Source organism: Hyperolius riggenbachi, chromosome 12, assembly GCF_040937935.1.
Source record: "Hyperolius riggenbachi isolate aHypRig1 chromosome 12, aHypRig1.pri, whole genome shotgun sequence".
In the NCBI taxonomy this organism is placed as follows: Eukaryota; Metazoa; Chordata; class Amphibia; order Anura; family Hyperoliidae; genus Hyperolius; species Hyperolius riggenbachi.
Window position 1 is genome coordinate 176,556,754 of NC_090657.1, and position 22,024 is coordinate 176,578,777.

Below are 22,024 nucleotides of genomic sequence, written 5' to 3' on the forward strand. Positions count from 1 at the left end.
TTTCCTCCCAAATCTCAAAAACATACAGACAAGTTAATTGGCTTCCCCCTAATTTGGCCCTAGACTACAACACATACACTACACCATACATACTGCAGCCCTCGTTTTGCGGCGGGGACACGGCGGATTACTTGTAATGGGAGCACTGAAGCGAACTATAAGGTAGGACACTTCATGTTCAGAAGAAGTAATTAAAACTGTTAATAATGACATTTGAAGACTTTTTTTGTGAAATCCCTTATGCGGCCCAGCCTCATCCTGACTTCGCCTCCTGCGGCCCCCAGGTAAATTGAGTTTGAGACCCCTGATCTAAATGATCAAATCGAATGAAAGTCGAAAATATATTTTTTTTCGATCAAAAAATTCGAACGATTATCCCGTTTTTTTGAGAAAAATCTGATCGGACATGCTAGAAAAATCTTTATATTCGATCTAACAGAATAATCAAACTAAATTATCTAATCGAAAAAAAATGAAAAATTGTACCATGTATGGCCACCTTTAGGCCAATCACTGCATTCTACTCAGCCAGGACAGGAAATAAGGGAAGGACAGAGGAAGACAGGTGGATCTAGCAGAGGAAGAGGTGGCACAGGGGGGAAGGCAGGCCGACTCCAAGACATCCCCTGAAAACTACCGCAGCCCTAGCACATCTTTTGGAGCAAAAAGTAATATAAGATACAGTATTATTTTCGGGAGAAACGTGGAAGCTATATACCCTCACTGACACCAATGCCCTATGGGGGGACACACTCTGGGGGTGGCTACCTACATTGGGGGCACACAATAACAACCTATACGGGGGAGGGGGACCCCTTGGCTACACTGGGGATGGCTACCTAAATTGCGGCATGCACCTTTGGCTGCCTACCGATACTGGAGGGTTACCTGCCATTTTTTGGGGGAGGGGAGGGGGCATGTTTAGCTACCTTTTATTATGGGAGAAGGACCACAATTTATGTGCTATTTGGAGACACAAAAATCGTAGCAGCACCCCTGAGCGGAGGCCATACACAGGGGGCTGCTCTTCTCTGTCACTCCATCCGTCTCTCCTCTCGCTCCTCTTGTGCTGCTCCTCTCCAATAGTTGCCCACCAAAGAGTTTTATGCGGCGGTGGTCCAATCTTACAACTGATACTCTGATTCATATAACAATAATCGGTTCAGCCCCACAGTGCCGAAAACTTCATGCATCCGAGCAACGTTCACCTCCCATGCATTCACCAATAACTTTATCACTACTTATCACAATGAATTGGCAAGTCTCCCTAACACTGCTACTGCCTATAGAGCGTGCCCTAGTGGCTGCTGCTCTGACGCTTTGAGTCCGCCAGGACAAAAGTGCGATATAAATGTTATTTGTCTTATTTGTATATATTGTTTTTTCCGCCACCAATTAGGCTTTCTTTGGCTGGTACATTTTGCTAAGAATTATTTTTTTCTAAATCCATTTTAACAGGAAGATTAAAGAGAACCCGAGGTGGGATTTACTTATGCTAGTGGGGCACAGAGGCTGGTTGTGCACACTAACACCAGCCTCTGTTGCCCCATGGTGTGCCTCCAAGACCCCCCTGCGCGCCGCCATACCCCCCGCAGTGCTGGCGACACGCAGCGTGTCACCAGCACAATGTTTACCTCTCGCCTGTCTGTTAGCGCCGCTCCCCCGCCTCCTCCGTATCGGCGCTACCCGCCCGCGTCACTTCCCTCCAATCAGCGGGAGGGAAGGGATGCGGGCGGGTAGCGCCGATACGGAGGAGGCGGGGGAGCGGCGCTAACAGACAGGCTAGAGGTAAACATTGTGCTGGCGACACGCTGCGTGTCGCCAGCACTGCGGGGGGTATAGCGGCGCGCAGGGGGGTCTTGGAGGCACACCATGGGGCAACAGAGGCTGGTGTTAGAGTGCACAACCAGCCTCTGTGCCCCACTAGCATAAGTAAATCCCACCTCGGGTTCTCTTTAAGAAAGAAATGAAAAAAAATCATTATTTCTCAGTTTTTGGCCATTATAGTTTGAAATTAATATACGCTACCGTAATTAAAACTCATGTATTTTATTTGCCCATCTGTCCCGGTTATTACACCGTTTAAATTATGTCCCTATCACAATTTATGGCGCCGATATTTTATTTAGAAATAAAGGTGCATTTTTTCAATTTGCGTCCATCACTATTTACAAGCTTATAATTTAAAATAATATAATAATATACTCTCTTGGCATGCATATTTAAAATGTTCAGACCCTTAGGTAACTATTTATGTTGTTTTTGGTTTTTTTTTTAATTGTAATTTTTTTTATTAAAAAATGTATTTGGGTAATTTTTGGTGTGGGAGAGAAACAGCCAATTTTTAATATAAAATAATGTAATTGTTTAAAAAATGTATGTGGGTGTAGTTTACTATTTGGCCACAAGATGGCCACAGTCAAAAAAGTTCTGGATGCGAACGATCTTGTATCCAGGAACTACAAAGAGGACAGGAAATTTTTTGGGGGGGGAGTGTAACGATTGGTGTCAGCACGCAGAGAGAATCTGATTATTGGTGATCTGCAGTATCACCAAGAATGCAGATACTGTATATACCTGATTATTGATGATCTGCAGAATCACCGATAATACAGATATATTGCTAACCTCTGGACACCTCTAGGTATGTGAGTGTTTGGTGTAACAGTAATACTTTGAGTAACGCACCTGCTGAGCAGGTGATCATAGACAGTAAGGAGACACTGCTCTGAGAGCACAGGAACCTTCCAGCAGCCTGAGGCTCCTCAAGGGGAGGAGTCAGGCTGAGGATAGGGAAGGCCAGAGGGTGAGTGACACCTGACGGTGGATGTCACTATCTGGTCTGGAGACTATCTCTTAACAGGAGATATAGCTCTCACGGTCGGCCTCGCCTGGTCGGCAACACACTGACAGATAAGGTACAAAGACAGAAGGCTGATTCGGTATCCTAGGCAAGCAGGCTCTGGCAACGGAATATCAGATATGCGAGGTACCGAATCAGAAGACAGAGGAGTAGTCGGAAAAGCTATAAGTCATAACATATAACAACAATGCCTATTCTGGGTGCGAGGTCCTTAGTCTCAGCACCCCGGAACTAGACTGAAGTATACACAGATGATAATACAGTTCCCTAGACTGAGTGCGAGGTCCATGGTCTCAGCACCCTGGAACTAGTCTGAAATATAACACAGATGGTAGTACGGTTCCCTAAGCTGGGTGTGAGGCCTTGGTCTCTACACCCTGGAACTAGCTTAAGCATAAACAGAATAACAATTCAAAGTAATCTGGCTAAGTGTGAATTCCCAGGTCCACCTGGTTCAAACACACTGAAGGATCTGACTAGGTCTGAGTGCTTCCACGTAGTGATCGCAATGGCAGACAACTTGCAAGTGGCCAGCAGAAACTATATATGGAGTAGTGCTCTCCAGCACCACTCCTAATTGCTCAACCAATAGTATCCTGCTCTGGAGTCAGCTGATCGGCGTGGTCAGCTGACTCTTCCTACTTAGTATAAGAATTCTGCCTCTCAGCGCGCGCACGTGTATTCCTAAGCCTATGTGCACTAACAGACACACGCTGCTGCATGCAAACCGCCGCGCTGGACGCGGAACCCGCCACCTTACTGTTGTTGCATGCGGCGGCTTTTCCGCGTTCTGCCCTGCCACCAGACACACGCTTCCGCGCTTTCTCACAGGGAGGCAGAAAGACTGCGGTCTCTGATGAGAGATCGTCGGTCTTTCTGCGGGGGAGTTAGATCGGTGAATGGGGACTATATTCCCATTCACTGATCAGGGGGCTAGCGGGAGCATGAGCACCGCGCAGAAGCAGAGCCTATCTGGACAAACGTACTCGTCCAGATAGGCTGAACTGGATAAAAAAGTAACTTTTTACAATATTATTTATTTGTTATATTATTCTGTTCATCTGACTCCTCCCACAATTTTCCTCTGCTAATAAGATGTTTGTGACTGTTACTGCAGCTACAGGAGAGTCTTATGACGGTAGGAGGAGTGTGTGGTATCGGCAGTGCGGTCCAATCTCTCACCCGCAAAGGGAGGGTGTGGGCGGAGTAGCTATATGCACAGCAGTGAGAGCCACTCCCAATATTGGGAATACCCACTCTCCTGGCAACTCCATGCTTTCTAGCAGGATCTTATGGCTGATTAGTCTCTGAAACAGCTGTTTATACTGTATTAAGTATGAAGATTGCATGGTAATCAATGACAGAGCATAGTCATCTAAGCACACTTTACTTACTAACAATGAATCATCCGGTAGGGGGGTGGAGATGTGACTCTGGCATAGTGATTGCCAATTGGCTAAACTATTGTGTTCTCAGGAGTAAGTGGATTATCTGCACACGTACTGTCTAAATCTTCCTTTACCTCATCTGACCTGATGAAGTTTATCACAATGTTTTTTAGAGAGCCTAAACTCTGTCCAGATGCAACGGAACAGAATATGCCTCAGGAAGGACTGAACACGAAACGTGCAGAGTGTACCCACCATTGCGCACACCCATATTGGTGAAATCGACAGCTGAGTGGTTCCCTCATCGTCATAATCGGTTTTGATCGTAAAGTGGTTTCACGACTTACGTGAAATCACTTTGAAACTGGAATTGAATTAAATTTTGCATATTACACCAAATTATGAACGTGGCAAACTATTTTTCACATACATTAAAAAAAAATCTTTGCACAAACTCATTGGACAAGGGCTTTAGGGGAGGTGTGGAGGCATTGTCACCCTTCTCTTCCACAGCCCCCCCCCCCCCCCATTCCATGGACCATGTGGGCTGGTATAGCTCAGGGTGCGGAGCCCCACACAGTCCGGGTGGCAAATTCTAGCTATACCAACCTGCATGACAAGGGGTTAGGGCTGGAACCCACTAGAGTGTTTTGGCAGCTTTGTTGGATCTCCGACAATCGCTGGCGATTCCCAAAAATGTTTTGCCAATGAAAGTGAGTCGAGGTGAACCCATTACTGCGATGGTGATTAGAGGTAATCGCAATAGCAAGACATGCAGCATTTTGAGCACTAAATGCAAAGTATGTAAGCGCTGTATAAATCGCTTATCAAAACGATTATGCAGCGCTTTAGGGGGGGGGGGGGGCAAGAATTAGCTTATTAAAAAACTTTATTTCACTAACTGGGTATCTGTACTTCCTTCTTCAGGCCGTAGCTCCGCCCCCTAAAGGAAGAGGTCACAAGATGGTCCTAGAGAAGCACCTATGACCTCTTCCTTAAGCGGATGGGGCTATGGACTGAAGAACGCCTGGTAAGCATGATAAAATTTTAGTAAAAAAAAAAACCACAAATCGCAAATTGGAAGTGCCGCACAGGTTACTGTACAGCGCTTCCAAGCTTCAGGTAACACAGGGCTGCGGTGATTTTAAAGCACTGCAGCGATTCTTAGTGGGTTCCAGGCCTTAAAGAGGCTTTGGAGGGGGACCCCACGCTGTCCATTGTATAAAGTGAGTATGCAGAACTCAGTATATATTAGAGTGTACCACAGCAAAATGTCATTTTACCAAGTTTTTATGGCTGTGATTGTTTCGCTGCTCGATTCTGCAGCCGATTCTCTCATCTTCCGCTCGTTTTTCTTATCTGTTTTCCATTCCCTGGTATCACAAATCGAGCGGCAAAATGATCGGACGGGTGATCGGACATGACGGAAATTATCTATTGAACCATCTATATGGCTCAAAAACGAACCGTGTATTCCCAGCATCAGTGAATGAAGCCCAAAGTATAGGGAAATCGCAAAGCTCTTGAAAAGCGCAATTGCGATTTCCCGAGCGCTTTAATGAAGAAATACCAGGGCTGTGGAGTCTGAGAAATTTTGGGTACCTAGAGTTGGAGTCGGTGGTTTCAGTAAACTGAGGAGTCGGAGTTGCAGTCGGATGATTTTTTAACCAAATCCACCGCCTTGGTAAGTATTAGACTAAGGAGTCGGAGTCGAGGAGTCGGAGCAATTTTGGGTACCTGGAGTCGGTGGTTTCATAAAATGAGGCGTCGGAGTCAGATGATTTGTGTACCGACTCCACAGCCCTGATAAATACATTGTATTTATTCATTTCCGGGTCAAAGAGTTAATTTCCTTACTGACGCTAGGAAGTGAAAAAAAGCTTCGCTCCACAAAAGCGCTTAGAAAAGCGCTTTTCTAAGCAAAAATGGCTCAGAAAGTGCTTGTTAAAGAACCCTATAAATTGCTCAGCGTTTACGATAGCCCTAGCAATTTATAATATGAACTGAGGCGCTACACCTGCTTTTGCTGGAATTCTGTTTTGTCCCCACATTTATTGCCTGATGAAGCGGGCTTGGCCTGCGAAACGCGTTGCACTTTTGGGGTACTATATAATAATAATAATATGTGATTGCTACTTTTCAGACAGTCTTTCGTGTCTGCTTTATGGAGGTAAGTCCACCACTTCCTCCTAGCAAATTTTAAAGGTTTTATCCACTTTTATTCTGTTGGCGCCTCTGTTCTCCTACTGTATAATATGAACAAGGCCTTCCCGAACGTGTTTTAGTGAATTGAAGCCATTGTGTGCATTCAACAATGATTGAAGTCTTGGCAGTCATTATAGCAGGGTGGGGGGAAGGCACCGGTTGAAGGAACGCCAATTTTCTAAGACATTTTGTGACTCCCGTAGTAAAGGGATTGGCGTTGACTGTTTAACCTCCTCTGACCTATCCATAGTAGGATTGTTTATCACAGTGCAGGCAGCTGCCCCAGCCCTGATTGCTTCACACTGGCGATTAACCTCAGCAAAGAATGCAATGCAAGAACGTTGTGCTTGTGTCACCCGACGCTATCACTCTTGCTTACAAGGTGCCCTGCAATGTGTTGCTTGGCTCAGCTGAGCAGCAAGTGCCTGGGCAGAAGAGACCTCCCACTGCAGGGGAACACAGTAGCAATCAGATCAAAAAATTCAAACCGGTCAACTGCTGTCTGCTCAAAACAAGTTTGCTACAGAGGGCGAGCAAGCCTGCACAGACATAAGATCGTCACTGAAAATGATCATTAACAGGTGTATTTCTGCAGAATGTTTGTTTATTGAGAGTTCTAAAGCCGGGTGAAAATAATCCTGGTCTCTCAGAATGTGTAAAAGTATGTATTTTTTTTTAATGGCACACCTTACCAAAGGAGTGGGTTAATAAATAGATGCAAAGCTACACAGAGGCTACATTCACAGTGGGACATTGCGGAGCTGCATTATAAAGTCTTATAACGCAGCTTACCGCACTATGTTCACAGTGCAACATTAGCTTTGCATTGAAAAGTGTAGCGTTATGGTAACACACTGCTGCTAAACGCACACGTTACCAGGTACAGGAAAACATACTTTTCATTGCCTGCATGCCTCACTGTACCTACTGTATGCAACGGTGACACAGCGTTAATGTGTCACCTTTTTTTTTGTTACGTTGCGACTTTAAAGAGAAACTCTGACCAAGAATTGAACTTTATCCCAATTAGTAGCTGATACCCCCCTTTCACATGAGAAATCTATTCCTTTTCCCAAACAGACCATCAGGGGGCGCTGTATGGCTGATATTGTGGTGAAACCCCTCCCACAAGAAACTCTGAGTACGTACTCCTGGCAGTTTCCTGTCTGTGAACCTTGCTGCATTGTAGGAAATAGCTGTTTACAACGGCCAAAACAGCAAGCAGCCGCTACATCACCTGCCGACAGTAAAAATGTCACCATGTAATAAATGTCAGAATGTAAATCAGGGATTTATAAGATTTTACAGTGGGCAAACACTGACTAAATCATTTATACATAATTATTGTAAAAATGAAGCACTTTTTTTATTACATTATTTTCACTGGAGTTCCTCTTTAACATTGCATCATAATGCAACGTCCCACATTGAACCTAGCCTGAGGAGATGCAGCAAATTGTCCAAGTTTTAAAACTACCATGGTCTGTTAACCTGCTTGTACTTTTTGCAGTCTCCCAGTATGCTCTGTGAGGAGCATACCGAATAGCTAAACAGCCTAGGCTAAACATGGCTGGGGCAACATATCAATATACAACAATATACAGATATAGGAAGAGTATCTGATGCTGAAACCAGGAAAACTGCCATAATTGTGAGTATCCTGAATAACTTACTGCACTACAGTGCTTCCTTAAAATGTATCTCTGATTTCCCTAAGTAAGCAACCCTTATAAAATCATCTCTATATGTTTATATAGAGATGATTTGAGGTATTGTAGCAAGCTGTATTGCACATATTATTATCAATTTATTGATTTAAAAAGCGCCAACATATTCTGTAGCGCTGTACAGAAACAAACATGGGGTACGTAATAATAATACAGACAATACAATACAGGACATTGTAATAACAGTGACAGATGTAACATGATAAACATAGTCCTACGTGTGCGTTTGGGAGCGCAGCCGTTGCGAGAGGTGAAGTAGGAGAAGGAGGTGAGTGGGTTGCGGCTGAACCCTAGCACCCATTTGTAAATGGGCGGGCTTATTTCTAGTATATAATGTATGCAGTTTGAAAATAGACCAACCGAACTCCACCTTTAAAGAGTTTGATTGATCTATTTTCAAACTGCAATAATTTGCATACAAGCATTGTGTAATTCTGCATCTACTCGGAGCTAGACATGACCATCACTAATCGCTTTGCACAGCCACAGCCTTGCTGGGTTTACAGCAATGCCATAGGGTGGAAGTACATCTGTGATTTCCTTGTGATCCCTTCCATCTCTATAACAGCTGAGAGCAACACACACCTGCTTTCCCACTGGAGGATATGCAGATCCCCAGAGCAGGTATTAGGAACCAGGTATAAATATACCTCTTGTTTCTTCCCTATTTTTTTTTTTTTATATAGTAAGCTCACAAGGGCAGGGCTCTCTCTCTCCCTTTGGAATTTACTATACATTTTGTTCATCGTGTTACATTTGTCACTATAATTACTATGACTACCAGTTCTGTATTACAGTATGAAACTACATCTATATATTTTGTGTATACCATTGTCTGTCATGCAATATGTTGGCGCTTTATACATCAATTAGAATCATAGAAATCTAACTTTATACAGCATTCTTTTTGATTGTGTTATTATTACTGAAATGGGTTGACTGTGATAAGGTTAACCTCCTTGGCGGTATCGACGAGCTCAGCTCATCCATGACCACCGGAGAGCGCCGCTCAGGCCCCGCTGGGCCGATTTTCACCATTTTTTTTAAAAAACACGCAGCAAGCACTTTGCTTGCTGCGCGCTGGTCCTGACCGCCGCCGCTCACCGCCGATGCGGCGCTACCCACCGCGTAACAACCCCCCCGCCGAGACCCTTGCGCAGCCTGGTCAATCAGTGCCAGTCAATCCAGAGGGATGGATCAGGACTCCGTCTGACGTCACGCCGTCCATGACGCCAATGACGTCATTGCAATTGTCGTCATGGCGACGGGGGAAGCCCTAAAGGAAATCCTGTTCAGAACGGGATTTCCTTATGAGGGTTCACGCCAGTGCTAGGTTAGCTACATGATTTAAAAAAAAAAAAAATTTAAAACTGCTGCGCTGCCACTGTGGCGCAGTTAATAGAACGCCAGAGTGGTTTTAAAGTGGACCTGAACTTTGGCACAAGAGAGAAGGAAAACAGAGAGAAATTGACCATGTATGTTTTTAGAGAGTTTAGTCTGTCTGATTCCCACTTGTTTGTGACCAATCACCACTGTAATATGATCTCTCAGCTGTGTCAGCTGGCTGCCATGGCAGAGCAGCTAATTTGTAAACACAGGATGTTATCCCTATGTTTGCTTCCATGTAAAGCAAGAAGTAGACACACTGCAGATTTATTGCTGTAACAAAGAAATGTGTTTCTTTAAGGCTAGTTATACACCAGGACGTTGCGTTTAGGGGACGTTATAGGGCACATAACGTGCTCCTAACGCAACGCCTGGTGCTCTCTGGTGTGGACGTCAGAGTGAGCCGCGTTGTGCAGCTCACTCTGGCGTCCGTGATGCCGTGATGCGTACTCTTGGACGCATGCGGCATCACGTGGTCCCGCCCGGCCAATCGCCGCACAGAGCGGCCGCTCTAGGAAGTAAACACTGAGTGCAGTGAATATTAATTAGCCATGTGCCTGGCCGCTCTCCCCTCCTCCCCAGCATGACTGAGCATGTGCAAACAGTCTAACGCGGCTTAAGCCGCTGTTACGCTACAGTATGCAGCACTTTGCTGCGTTACAATGTAACGCAACGTGGGCAGTGTGAACAGCCCACTTGTGTTACATTGCTGTGCGTTGAGGGAGCGTTACAGGCTGCACTAATGTGCGCCTGTAACGTCCCTGTGTGCAAGAAGCCTAAAGGTTATTATGCTGTTATGTATTTTTTAAAGCAGAGAGGAAGTTCTGAGTTCAAGTCCCCCCACCATAAGTTTCCTTCGCCGATACCGATACTGCAGTCAGATAATCGGGGCCGTAGAACACAAAAGCGACACCTTTCGAAATTCTTTATGTACCAATTCATTTTTGTTTTATTCCCGGAGGCGTGTACAAAAGGCGAGGTTTAATTACAGAACGTCTGGCCACACGGCCCCCCCCAGCAATAATTCTAACTAGGTATGCCTCTGGAGGGCGAGCGTGACATGCAGACAGCTGATGGCGGTGCATTCGCCACCTGTCATCCTCCTCCGCGAGGCCGCCTAGCGCAAGGAGGCATCTGCTGCTCAAGCGGCATGCCCAACTCACTTCTATCCAAGCAGGTGGCAAACGCCCCAACAGATGTGACAATGATATTTAACTGAGCCGTCACCGCATGGCTGATCACCTGTTACTTACTAGCCGCGTGGATTACCATTATTATTATTATATAGCCTGATCCGCAGAGCTGTACAATTACAGTGTCACAAACACTATACAAAATATAGACAGACATACAAACAAGTAATACAGGTAATAAACACTCACACACAATAAAAGGTAGGAAAAGCCCAGCGGAAAAGACGAGAGGTTAGCTGCACCGCCACACATTCAGGCCACAGCTGCATACATAGATTTGAAAAATAGTTTAAAAAGAACGACTTACGATGGATTGGGCGATTATCATTGATTAAAAAGGTACCCAATGATACGAAAAGATAACGAGCAATGACGTTTATCGGGAATTTGAGTAATGGATTTGTTCAGGCGATTATTGCTCAGACAAAACATTGTTAGATCACGTACAAACATCATTAGATGATGATCGATATTTGTACTCACGTGCGATGGACTAAGTATTACATCATCATTACATCATGAATGAACATTATTATTATTTAGTATTTATATAGCACCGACATGTTCTGCAGTGCTATACAGAGTATATTGTCTGGTCCCTAACTGTCCGTCAGAAGAGCTCACAATCTAATCCCTGCCATAGTCATATGTCTAAAAAAAAAAAAAAAAAAAAAAAGTTTTACCTACCTGGGGCTTCCGGGAACGAACCGGAGCATCGGTGAGTGGCTGCATGGGCACAGGGCGGCTGCAGGGGGCTGGTAGAAGCCCCAGGTAAGTGAAACTCTTTTTCTATTTTTTTTTTAGCCAGCTTAAGAATCTCTTTAAAAAAAATTGCATTCAGCTTTTTGCTTAAAATCTGTATGTGAATTTTCGTGCAATTTTTTGTTGTTGTTTTTTTTTATTTTTTTTTTACTGCATCTAAAAGCCACTTGGAATTTGCATGACATGTGAGAATTAATGCTGCAAAACATATAATTTTGCGAAGAGACAATGATTTTCCATGCAGGAGTGGATTGGGTTGGAGCGATATCCAGCCTTGTATACCACTCAATCTCCATGACATTTTCAATCGATAAACTCTCCGAAACTGATCAAAACTTTAAACGGCAGTAAAAAATGCGAGGGGAAAGATCGCTGTCAGATTTGATCAGTGTGATTGAATCCATGTCCCTCCCCTATCACGTCAGGCATGCATAGTGTCCGATTTAATAATCGTGGGTCACGTGACAGAATGAAAGGCAGAGCCTCCCACTTAGGGCTTATTCACAATGATATCAGCCAGTACTATGGAACAGCCAGCCGCTGCGTCTAATTATATGCAGCGAGGCTTGGTAAAATCAATATATTTAGTTAAGTTAGGAGATAGACACCCCCCTCCCCCCCCAGCGAAAGCTTGTGCATTTATTTCTGCGGCGTTCCTTTGTTCGGAAGCCTGTCATTATCCCCAGACAGGCGGGGATCTCTGCTAATGAACTTCTGATTTGATTGCTGTCAGGTCTCTCTGGTGCAATAGATGGAGGTTGTCATGGAGACCCCCAGCCCCCATCTCCTCCTCATTGTTGCCCTCCTCAGCTGCTGCCCCCTTTGTATGTTGGGAGCCGCCTGCGTTGCCTCGGGAGGGGGGCCGGGAGATGTGGATTCACCGCAGCAAGCGAAGAAAGGCTGAGAGCGATTTCATTGATAAAGTTTATTTGGCGCTGAGTGGGGATGACCTTTTAACTCTGTTGTTCCCACCGCTACATTCCAAAAGGTGATTATAGAGTATAAGGGAACTTCTATAAACACACAAGAAGAGTGCAGTGACATCGATCTATAGCTGCATTGTCATCAGTATGTATGAAACAGCAATGACAGGGCTTTTGTTCTTTCTAGGGACAGATTTATAGTATTTCTATGTACAACAGCCGGCCCCCTCCCATTCCATGTGCAGCACCCTGTTCCATGTGTATCATCCATGTACAGCAAACTCCTCCCATTCCATGTGCAGCCCATTCTTCCATGTCTATCATCCATGTACAGCAACCCCCTCCCATTCCATGTGCAGCCCCCTCTTCCATGTGTATCATCCATGTACTGTAACCCCTTCCATTCCATGTACAGCCCCTTCTTCCATGTGTATCATCCATGTACAGCAGCACCCTCCCATTCCATGTGCAGCCCCCTGTTCCATGTGTATCATCCATGTACAGCAGCACCCTCCCATTCCATGTGCAGCCCCCTGTTCCATGTGTATCATCCATGTACTGCAGCCCCTCCCATTCCATGTACAGCCCCTTCTTCCATGTGTATCATCCATGTACAGCAACCCCCTCCCATTCCATGTGCAGCCCCCTGTTCTATGTGTATCATCCATGTACAGCAACCCCCTCCCATTCCATGTACAGCCCCTTCTTCCATGTGTACCATCCATGTACAGCAACCCCCTCCCATTCCATGTGCAGCCCCCTCTTCCATGTGTATCATCCATGTACAGCAGCCCCCTCCCATTCCATGTACAGCCCCTTCTTCCATGTGTATCATCCATGTACAGCAGCCCCCTCCCATTCCATGTGCAGACCCCTCTTCCACGTATATCATCCATGCAGCCCCCTGCCATTCCATGTGCAGCCCCCTCTTCCATGTGTATCATCCATGTACAGCAGCCCCCTCCCATTCCATGTGCAGCCCCCTCTTCCATGTGTATCATCCATATATAGCAGCCTCTCCCATTCCATGTGCAGCCCCCTCTTCCATATGTATCATCCATGTGCAGCACCCCCTCCTGTTCCTTGTGCAGCCCCCTCTTCCATATGTATTATCCATGTGCAGCATCCCCCTAACATTCCATGTGCAGCCCCCTCTTCCATGTGTATCACCCATGTACAGCAGCCCCCTCCCATTCCATGTGCAGACCCCTCTTCCATGTGTATCATCCATATATAGCAGCCTCTCCCATTCCATGTGCAGCCCCCTCTTCCATATGTATTATCCATGTGCAGCATCCCCCTAACATTCCATGTGCAGCCCCCTCTTCCATATGTATCATCCATGTGCAGCATCCCCCTAACATTCCATGTGCAGCCCCCTCTTCCATGTGTATCATCCATGTACAGCAGCCACCCTCCCATTCCATGTACAGCAGCCTTCTTCCACATATAACATCCATGTATAGCAGCACCTTCCTTTCCATGTGCCGCCCCCTCTTCCATGTGTATCATCCATGTACAGCAGCCCTCTTCCATATATAACATCCATGTATAGCAGCTCTCGTTCCTTTCCATGTGCAGCCCCTTGTACATGTGTAACATTCATGTACAGCAGCCCCCTCCCATGTGCAGCCCCCTCTTCCATGTGTATCATCCATGTACAGCAGTCACCTCCCATTCCATGTGCAGCCCTCTCTTCCATGTGTAACATCCATGTACAGCAGCCTCCCTCCCTTTCCATGTACAGCCTCCTCTTCCATATGTAATATCCATGTACAGCAGCCTCCCTCCCTTTCCATGTACAGCCTCCTCTTTCATATGTACATCCATGTACAGCAGCCTCCCTTTCCATATGTACATCCATGTACAGCAGCCCCCCCTCCCTTTTTTAATTTTTTTTTATGATTCTGCGATTTACTATTTTTTCTGTTCAGAATCTTCTTTTGGTTGTGAGTGGCTTTATTAAAAATTACAAGACAACACAAGTCAGTTGTGCTGCCCCTGACTTGCATTATGCTGGGAATACAAGGGTCGATTCTGAGCTGATAAGATGGTTAGATAGATAATCTCCAACATGTCCGATCACCGTTCGATCGTTTTCCTGCTCGATTTGTCATTGAAGTGAATTCAAAAAAGATAAGAAAAATGAGCGGAAAATAAGAGAATCGAGCGGCAAAACGATCGGTCGCAAAATCGAGCTTCAGAATCGACCCGCGCATTCCCAGCATTAAATGTGCGCAAATCGCACACAAATTGTGTCATGTATGAATGAGGTTTTAGGTCTGCTCTAGGACGCTGGCGTCTCTGCAGCGCAAGGTTCCATAAAAGCAGCAGGAATAACGCTCTGAATGATTGCCCCACCAGATGGGCCTATTATCTGTCATCTTCATCCGCTGTGACACATGAGGACCAGTTCCAGGAGCTGTGAAAGTTCTGTGGATGAACCGGAGTCCTCTACGGTCTTGGCGTAGGATTACAGCAGGCTGGGCAGCCAAGATATATTGTCAGCCACTATATTATGTTTAGTGGGCATCGGGGAGCCGCCCGTCTGTTCCGCCTCCATCCTGCGTCTCGCTACAATGGAGTAAAACCGCCGCACAGAATCCCGATTCCTTAATGAAACCAGGATGCCATTCAGGTCCGCCGGCATCTGTGCGCTCCCTCCGTCGGCCATTTCTGGCGGTGGCTTTGTGCGTTTGCAGGGCTCAGCGCCCGGCACGGGCCGTTTGACCCATTTGACTGGATTATGAACTCACCCGTTCGGACAGAAGCCGCCCGGAATCTTATATATTTTTACAGATATGATTTCGAAAATGTTATCTATTTTTCAGTATCACATTTTAAAATGTTAAAGATGTATTGTATTCAGTGCTGAATACTGTATATGTGTATCTATTGTTTTTTAATCCATAAAATACAGTATACGTGTTTGAGGCTCCCACTGTTGCTTTAAAGGACAACTGAAGTGAGAGGGATATGGAGGCTGCCATATTAATTTCCTTTTAAACTATACCAGTTGCCTGGCAGCTCTGCTGGTCTATTTGGCTGCAGCAGTGTCTGAATCACACCAAAGAACAAGCATGCAGCTAATCTTGTCAGTTATGACAATAATGTCAGAAACACCTGATCTGCTGCATGCTTGTTCAGGGACTATGGCTGATAGTATTAGAGGCAGAGGATCAGCAGGATAGCCAGGCAACTGGCATTGCTTAAAAGGAAATAAATATGGCAGCCTCCATATCCCTCTTACTTCAGCTGTCCTTTAACTGGCTTGTTCTGAAAGTGGACGAGGGGTCTGAGTTTACTATAGTGCAGTAAAGGTAAGATCACAACAGGTTCTGGTAATAAATCATTGAGGCCAGTTTCTGTAATGGTTACTGTATGATGATAAGGATTTCAAAAATAGTCGCGTATGGTAGCAAACGTGTGGCACCGCTTTGAAGCGCTTCACAATTTATTAATAGTGTAAGCATATTGTGGGCTGTGCAGGGTTGGGCCGAGGCAGAGGCGAGAGAGGCTCCGGCCTCAGGGCGCAGCGTAGGAGGGCGCACAACTCACTCAGCTATCATTCCCCTATTGTGTTTGAAACAGAGAGAAATAAGAAAAGGGGATATATGGCAGTGAGCAAGCCAGATAACTAGAGTTTAAGGTGTTGGGGGGGTAATGGGGCTTGGGGGCACCTCATAGGCCCAGTGCACACCAAAAACCTCTAGCAGATCGGCAAAACGCTAGAGGTTTTTGAAGCTGGTTTCAGAGCGACAACATGCCTAGCGTTTTTTGGAGTGTTTTTGTGTCTTCTGTAACAAAAACGCCTGGAAAACCGCTCTGATCTAGCGTTTTTCAGAGCGGTTTCCACTTTCCTATACTTTAACATCGCGGCAGAAACGCTTCAGAAATCTCAAAAATGTTGCAGCCCCTGAGTTTGCTTTTGTGGGAAAAACTACCCGCTCTGGTGTGCACCGCCCATTCACTTTCATTAGCCAAGTGGTTTTCCCCCTGCAAGTGTTTTGAAAAATGCTTCAGAAACGTGTGCACTAGCCCTGAGTCTTATAGCAATCAGTGTGTGACAGCTGGGGGGGGGGGGGGGGGGGGGGGGAAGAATGGAGGGGCGCACTTTGGTGTCTCAGCCTTGGGTGCTGGAGGACATTGTCCCTGCTCTGCCCATTTATACTAAATACTTCCCTGCGCAAGTGCAGAACGCTCCTGGCGATGGGAGCGCAATGGGGCGCGCGCAGGCAGGAAGCGCATGCGTAGTATGCCCCAGACCAAAGGACTTCATAGGCCGAATAGCTGAGGTTCCAGGAGGTGGATGAGGATGGTGAGGGAGCGATCAGTCTGGAGGAAGCCCCAGGCATGTATACAATTTTCATTTCCCCTGTCTCAGGTATACTTTAATTCCACAGTTCTGATTGGCTAATCCCACCGCCTAGATAAAACACTGCAAACACGCGGTCTTTACAGCAACATTTACCAGAAAAAACAAATGTTCTGATTCATAAAATCATCGGGAGTAAACACACAGGAATATTCTCCTGTAGGACACGGGACACAGATCTCTCCTCGTGACTGGAGGTCTTTGTGTGGCTGGAATGTGGGACAGCGGAGGTCAGGGGACCCTGATGACTGATTCTGCCATAATGAGTTCTAATTTTCTAGCCAGCGCTAAGGCTTATGTAATAGGATTTGTAGCGATCCATGCCTAGGCTGGGCAGAGCAATGTGACACAGGTACCCAGCACACTGCCAGGAGATGGGGACAGGTTACACAAGGTCCCCAAGTGTCCCTGTGTCACCTGTACCAACACCAGATCATATATCCCATATCCTGCCCTTCACTGTGCTGGTCTTCACTCTCCAGCCCACTTCAGTTGTACAGCACAGTCACAGATTGTGAGCTCCTCTGAGGACAGTCAGTGACATGACTATGTACTCCGTAAAGTGCTGCAGAAGATGTCAGTGCTATATAAATACATAATAATAACATGGTAGAACATTAGACTATGACTATGACAGGATTAGATTATGAGATCCTCTGAGGACAGTCAGTGACATGACTATGTACTCTGTAATGTGCTGCAGAAGATGTCTAGTTAGTTAGCTGTCAGGCCACACAGGAGGATGTTACAGTAATCACAGCAGGATAGGATCGGGGCATGCAGCAGCATTTTAGCAGCATCAGGCATGAGCATACCTCCCAACATTTTGATCCAAGAAAGAAGGACGCTAAGGCTGCACCCCTGCCACACCCCTAATCACGCCCCAACACACCCCTAGTCATGCAAACTATAAAGATTTAATTGGAAAAATATGCTGTTGTATAATTTAAACCACACTGGTCCTTTCTATCCTGGTTCATTTTCCAGAATATTAACATTTTTAAATAAGAAATATATCAATTTAAAGGCTATAAATAACATTTATAGTACATTACAGACATTTTTTCAGTAGAAAAATACATCTATTTACATAGATCTGTGCATGAGTCCTGAAAGAGGGACAAATGAGGAGGAAAGAGGGACAGAGGAGCTGGGATCCCAAAGAGGGACTGTCCCTCCAAAAGAGGGACAGTTGGGAGCTATGCATAAGGAAGGTATGGATAGGTAATATATTTCTGAGGCGAGGATGGCAGAAAGCTCATCAGCAGATATTAGCGGTGAGCAGCGCATTTGACAGGCTGAGGTTAGGGGAGGGGGGGGGGCGCGTCCACATTTATTCTGCTATGACCCGGATAGATGTGAGATTCATCTGGCAGCACCTGTATTGCTGGGGTTATTCCAGACTTTATTAGGCAGCTCATGGTGGATATCGGCACGTGCCGCGGCTCACTCTGACGTCTGGCCCAGATGAGGATCTCACATGGAAATATGTGCGCACGAGAGGCAGGAGATGCTTTGTTTTCTGTGTCTGATGGATGGAATACCCCCTCCTCTCCTCCCAGGTCAGGCCGATCATTGATTCACAGGGCGTTCGGGCATGTTGGAGACTGGGGGGTGGGTGAGGAGCTGATTGGCGGCCACATAGCGTTTATGTGACATTGAGCTGAACAACGCTACCGGTGTGACCCATTCGCTATTCGAATTCTGCTGTGATTAATATCGAGCAGGGCTGTGGAGTCGACAGCAATTATTGGATACCAGGAGTCAGTCGTTAAAAATATACCGACTAAAGGTGGCCATACACCATACAATTGTCATGCAACCTGGCTGTACAATCAATCACCAAGTGCTGTTATACTACATGGATGTTGGTAAGATTGTATAAAAATTGTACAGTCAGATTGCATGAAAATTGTATGGTGTATGGCCACCATAAAGGACACCTGACGCCAGAGGAATATGGGGGCCACCATATTTATTTCCTTTTAAACAATACCAGTTGCCTGGCGTCCTGCTGAATAACACCTGGAACAAGCATGCGGCAAACTCAGACAGACTTAAGCCAAGCCAAACATCTGATCTCCGGGTTTGTTCAGGGGCTATGGCTAAAACAATTCAGGTGTGCTTTAAAAACAATATGATAAAATGTTCTATTTCTCAGCTAATAGTTACAATAAATAACTTGTATATACAGTATTAGCAGCGCTTAGTGCTTAACGGATACCCGAAGTGACATGTGACATGATGAGATAGACATGGGTATGTCCAGTGCCTAGCACAGATAACTATGCTGTGTTCCTTTTTTTCTTTCTCTGTCTGAAAGTGTTAAATCTCAGGTGTGTAAGTGGCTGACTCAGTCCTGACTCAGACAGGAAGTGACTAGAGTGTGACCCTCGCTGATAAGAAATTCCAACTATAAAACACTTTCCTAGCAGAAAATGGCTTCTGAGAGCAGGAAAGAGATAAAAAGGGTCAATAGTTCATAGATTTTAGCTCTGGCACACTTCAATGAATGTGTCATTGAGCAAAAACAATAAAACAGTTAAAACTTAAAAAGTAGATTTAAACTTCAATAAGTAGATTTAAAAAAAAAAGTGGAATATCTAAAGTCATTTTTAGGAGAAGGAAGATAGATACAATTGTTTATTTTCACCTCGGGAGTCCCTTAAAGGGAAGGTTCAGGGAGGGTGGGTAAAAAATCAAAATCAATTTCCACTTACCTGGGGCTTCCTCCAGCCCGTGGCAGGCAGGAGGTGCCCTCGCCGCCGCTCCGCAGGCTCCCGGTGGTCTCCGGTGGCCGACCCGACCTGGCCAGGCCGGCTGCCAGGTCGGGCTCTTCTGCGCTCCAAGGCCCGGAACTTCTGCGTCCCACGCCGGCGCTCTACTCCGGGCTCTACTGCGCATGCGCAGTAGTTCTGCACCTGCGCAGTAGAGCCCGGAGGACGTCCGATGACGTCAGCGCACCGGCGTGGGACGCAGAAGTTCCGGGCCTTGGAGCGCAGAAGAACCCCACCTGGCAGCCGGCCTGGCCAGGTCGGGTCGGCCACCGGAGACCACCGGGAGCCTGCGGAGCGGCGGCGAGGGCACCTCCTGCCTGCCACGGGCTGGAGGAAGCCCCAGGTAAGTGGAAATTGATTTTGATTTTTTACCCACCCTCCCTGAACCTTCCCTTTAAAAAAAAAAAAAAAAAAAGTTACATGTGCTGCTGCAATACAGCAGTTACCAAATGTTAAAGGATACCCAAAGTGACATGTGACATGATGAGATAGACATGTGTATGTACAGTGCCGAGCACACAAATAACTAAGCTATGTTCCTTTTTTTCTTTCTCTGCCTGAAAGAGTTAAGTATCAGGTATGTAAGTGGCTGACTCAGAGAGGAAGTGACTACAGTGTGACCCTCACTGATGAGAAATTCCCCTTTCTTATCAGTGAGGGTCACACTGTAGTCACTTCCTGTCTGAGTCAGGACTAAGTCAGCCACTTAGATACCTGATATTTAACTCTTTCAGACAAAGAAAGAAAAAAAGGAACACAGCATAGTTATGTGTGTGCTTGGCACTGTACATACACATGTCTATCTCATCATGTCACATGTCACTTCGGGTATCCTTTAAAAATCAAATACGGTATACAGTTAGAGTTGGTGGTATCATTAACTGAAGAGTCAGAGTTGGTGGTACTATGAACTGAGTAGTCAGAATTTGTGGAACATTGAACTGAGTGAGGAGTTGGAGTCAGTGGTATCATGAATGGAGGACTCAGAGTCAGTAGTACTATTAACTGAGGAGTCAGAGTTGGTGGTACCATGAATGGAGGACTCAGAGTCAGTAGTATTATGAACTGAGGAGTCGGAGTTGGTGGAAGCATGAACTAAGGAATCGGAGTCCTCAGCCTTCAGCCAAAAATATCAGAAGAAATAATTTATTCAGTTTTTTTTACACAATCAATTTGTAAAAATTGCATGATTTGGTTTCATTGTGTTTTCCCACCGCTAGTGCTAAGCTAAGTATGAGATAAAACGCGCTGTAATGTTTTCCATAGAATAACTAACATCTGGCAACAATGTCACACAGCATAACACGACGGCGTTGGTGATGTCATGATCCGCTGCTCATGTGTATTTGTACATCGCCTATGAGATAACAATGTTTGTATGCACAGTCTCGGGTGAATGACAATTGCCAGAACAATTCCCTCAGGTTCCTCTGTATTTTGGGTGTTATCTCCGATCGCTAGGAGTGCTCAAGAAACGCCATCGCTTGTTATCTTTTCACGTCACAAACCCCCTTTTCACTGATAATCGCCTGATCTGTTTGTTTGTTTTAAATGATAATTTGAATCTATATAAAGGTGGCCACTAATGATACTATTTGCTAAATAATCATTTACGAACGATTCTTCGTATGAACAATCGGGAATGATCATTAGGGAATACTAATGGACAAAAATCTCCTAACCAATCTGATCAGATTCTGATCGGATTTGTTAGGAGGTTTTTGTCCATTAGTGGTCCTAAACGGTCATTTTCGATCGTTCATACCAAGAACCGTTCGTAAACGATCGTTTGGCAAATTGTACCATTAGTGGCCACCTTAAGGCTCAGTTCACACTGCACACCTCAAGGGCAAGTGCAAAGTGCTTTTGTGAGCAATTTTGAGTGATTCCTAGCATTTTTAGAGCGATTTGTGTTTTTTTTGCAAGCTATTTTGCATGTGTTTTCGCCTTGCGATTTTGTGTGCACAGACAACAGGAAGTGCTCTCTGACCCCGGAACTGAATGTCTTTCAAAGCAAATTTGCTTTAAAAACGCTCATAAAATCACTTTTCAAAGCAACTTGCAATTTTTCCTATACCTTGCATTGAAGCGCAATCGTCCAAAAGATGGTGCGCGATCCGCGTTTGCGATTGGAAAAAATCTCATCACTCATGTGAGAACACTCACATAGGATTTCATTACACAAGCGCTTTTAGGCCTCTGACTTTTTTGAACGATTTTAGAGTTTTGAGGTTAGCCGGTGCTTTTTTATAAACATTTATCTAATGAAAGTTTATGGCGATGAGCTCACTAGAGCGATTGCGTTTTTTAAAGTCGAATCACAATCGCAGGACATGCAGCATTTTGTGCGCACTTTTGCTTCAATTCAAAGTGTAGGAGAGCAGGCAAACCACGCATAAATCGTAAATGTAAGCGATGTGCATGT

The 22,024-nt window shown here is 45.4% G+C and overlaps 1 protein-coding gene across 2 annotated transcripts in view; it reads left to right on the plus strand.

Moving 5' to 3' along the window:
* Positions 1–22,024, plus strand: part of NKAIN4 (sodium/potassium transporting ATPase interacting 4) — a 120,872-nt gene that overhangs the window by 17,845 nt on the left and 81,003 nt on the right. The window lies entirely within an intron of this gene.